Raw genomic sequence first — 3,797 nt, forward strand, 5'->3', positions numbered from 1 at the left:
ACCAACTGAATCAAGATCTAAATGTTAGAACAAAAGTCTACAACCTGGCTCTCCAGGTCCAGGGTTGGGAGTTAACAGTGTCAACTATTTACGTAATGTGTCAAGACTGTAGGTGTTGATGTTTCTGTTTTTTTCTCTCACACACAGAATCGGTTTTGATCACATAAGGATGAGCAAAGACAGAGGAAGAATTTTAAGCATAGCGAGGGTCTTGGGGCAACCGGTGTGAACAATCTAAGTGCCTAATTTTGCGCAACACCCATGGCCCTTGTTTGCTTCAATTTCCTTTTCCACTATTTCCCCCCAAACTTTCTGTGGTAGCCTACCCACACTTGTATTTCTTTTTTGTTGTTTTACTATAAAGACTGACACATTTTCATTTCTAACCTGGTATTAATACATTTAATTTTAATGAATTAATGCACATGTTGTGGTGACATATCTGTGAAAAATATAAACACCTCATTTATCTTCTGTAAAAGTAAATTAACCAGGTTCAACGTGAACACCCAAAACATATTCCTATTACCATCATTGTCGGAGATAGGCTTCTGTATCCTTGTGTTGTGGGACCCTTCCAAGAATGATGCATGAGAAATGTAAATTCACTTTTGTCGTGGAAAAAGGTGAAATAGGATTTGAGAGATGGAATGGACCAGACTGTAAAATTGTCTCTCCTAACCAGCATTTATTTTTCCAGCTATCCAAAAATATTTCACAAGGAATGTCATAGTATCGAATGCTACCTCAACTTCACCTTTAAAAATGGATGATTCATTAACCTGCACGTCTCTTGTGGTAAATTCTTGCAAACCCTTCGCCTATTTTATTACCCTGCATGTAAAATGTACGTTGTCCAACCATATGTGGTATGTCATCATGGCTACAGATGTTCACAGATGGACAATATTGAAAATATTTAGATTAAAGCCTACATAGGCTACACGAGTTGCACAAGAGTTGTAGCCAACAAGACTACACCTGCTTATTTGTACTTTGTTGACTGCGTATATGTGATCACTAAAATGTCAGTATTTGTTCTAAATGTAAAGATGAACGTCAAAAGCCTGACTGAATAAATATATTTAATGTATGACTTCACACTGTTTGCCATAGCAATATTAGCATGAAAATCTTCGTGGGGCAAGATATTTTTGATGCATGCCAGTAAAGCCACTACACAACACTAAACATTACATGAATTGTACTATAAATGGTGCCAAACGGTGCCCACAAACTGTTAGGGCTTACATTAAGCTGTCCGAACGGCAGAGCCTTCTTTTCAGCTCCATGGAGTGAATCATTACCACCGCTACCCCTGGTTATCAGCGGAGCCTTATCTTGCAGCAAAATAGTTAATTCAGCCTTATTTACTGCCTTTTTAAAAAACAGAGCTGATATGGCTGACTTCCTTAAACAAATGTGGTTTCTACTGACAATTCAGATGTACAAACCATGGCATAAGGGGACAACGAGCGGATAAGAGACCATCCGTAATTTAGATTAAGACAATAATGAGTGAGCCAGGACGGACGTTGTCAATATAACTATTTGTTCAGCATTTTGAAATGTGCAGCGAAAAAATTCAGAACATGGACCGTTCTTACAGTATTCTCCCTGTACACCAAGTCAGAACCGTAGGATAAATAAAAGGGGCATATAAGCAGACAATGAAAGCTCTTACAATATTCGATGATGACATTTCTCTGAAACAGGCTATAGCCTACACGTGCACCACCAAGTCAGAACAGTAGGCTAAGTTATGAGGGGGAAAGGGAACAAATGTGACTGACCAGCTCAAATCGGTATTATGCTGCAAAATTTGATATTGGGTTTGGGAAATTGAGACTCAGAGCTACAAAATGGTATATCATACACTGCAAATGAGGAATTCTGCTTTAAAAGTTGATCAACATGTAAACTCACTTTTGAGAAAAGGGCCTTTGAAAGGTTTGCTACCTACTGGGGTGCTCTCCTTTGTCTATACCCATTCAGCATTGTTCCCACCCTTTTAAGCCACCCATCTCTTCAAGGATTCACATGTGAGGTCATGTGCTAAACAGTGAGTAGTGCAGTAAATATTAAGACTAAAAGTGGTACCGTGGTTCCTCCTTTAAAAGTTGTGAACTTACACCACGGGACATAGCTTCATTGTTCCAGACCACCACAAGGGGGAGTTAGAGCACTCATTATGCATTTGGGTCCCCAGGTTTTTATATGACCAATCATATTGAGTGGTTCCAATGACAAATTTGACGCGGAGCCACCTTTCCCTGGTGACTTTCTTCAGCAAAGATGGCTGACAAAACATTACGGGGAGGCAAATGTAAGTAGTTATAACGTTATAACGAGTCAAGAAAAAAATGTACAATTGAGAGGAATATGTTAGTCAATGTAGAGACAAACGATTGTGCATATTTTTTCGTCAGAAAGTTAATTTACGAAAATCGCTATTTAGCAAGTTTTTTTCTGCCATATTCAATACCAGGTGTATAGAACTACATTCTGTGAATGATGCTGTGTCTGCGTGTATGTATTACAATCATACACTGTGTTATCAACCGTGTTTCCTGCTCCTGGGACATCAATTATTACACATTGTAACTATGCAATAGACTAGATACATGAGTTTTATAATTCATATATACAAAATAAAAACAGTACATCCTGCCAATGACACGTGGAAGAGAGCGAGGAATGAGATGGGAGTAACAATCCAGGCTATTTGCTCTGAGACCTGCATAATAATGTCATGAAACAAACAGGGAGCAGGTTTCGAACCCACAACATTCTAGCCCGATGTCCATCACGCTATCGACCGTGCCCAAATGTATTAATTGGGGTTGGGGCCGATTGTGGCTAAAAAAAAATATCTACTGGAATCTTTAACATGTGGAAAGAGGAAAAAGTATTATTATTCGTTTTTTACAAGTGTAGCAGGGTGGGCAATAGACTATTCAACCTTTACTAAAGAATTGTCTAATATTTTTTATTTCACCTTTATTTAACCAGGTAGGCTAGTTGAGATCATTTACAACTGTGCCCTGGCCAAGATAAAGCAAAGCAGTGCGACACAAACAACAACACAGAGTTACAGATGGGATAAACAAACGTACCGTCAATAACACAAAAGAAAAAAATCTATATACAGTGTGTGCAAATGAGGTAAGATTAGGGAGGTAAGGCAATAAATAGTCCATAGTGGCAAAGTAATTACAATTTAGCATTTAAACCCTGGAGTGATAGATGTGCAGAAGATGAATGTGCAAGTAGAGATACGGGGTGCAAATAAGCAAAAAATAAAATAACAATATGGGGATGAGGTAGTTGGATAGGCTATTTACAGATGGGCTATGTAAAGCTGCAATGATCTGCGAGCTGCTCTGACATTTGATGCTTAAAGTTAATGATGGAGATATGAATCTCCAGCTTCAGTGATTGTAACTATGCAATAGACTAGAAACATGCTTTTATCATTCATATATACAGAATAAAAACAGTACAAAACAGTAAATAATAGCCTAGCTAGGCGTGAACCCCCCCCCCATCCCCAACTTGCAACAAATCATTTGTATCTATCTTTCCACATCTACCTACAAACGTATCTACCTACACACAGTTAATGTTCCGGAAAAAAAAGATATATATTTATCGTTCGAATTCAGGCTGTATCACATCCGACCGTGATTGGGAGTGCCATAGGGCGGAGCACAATTGGCCCAGCGCGTTTGGCCGGGGTAGACTGGTGCTGGGGTAGGCTGGTGCTGAAAATATAGCTAGTTGCACACTTGGAGAAA

This window comes from Oncorhynchus gorbuscha, linkage group LG05, assembly GCF_021184085.1.
Source record: "Oncorhynchus gorbuscha isolate QuinsamMale2020 ecotype Even-year linkage group LG05, OgorEven_v1.0, whole genome shotgun sequence".
In the NCBI taxonomy this organism is placed as follows: Eukaryota; Metazoa; Chordata; class Actinopteri; order Salmoniformes; family Salmonidae; genus Oncorhynchus; species Oncorhynchus gorbuscha.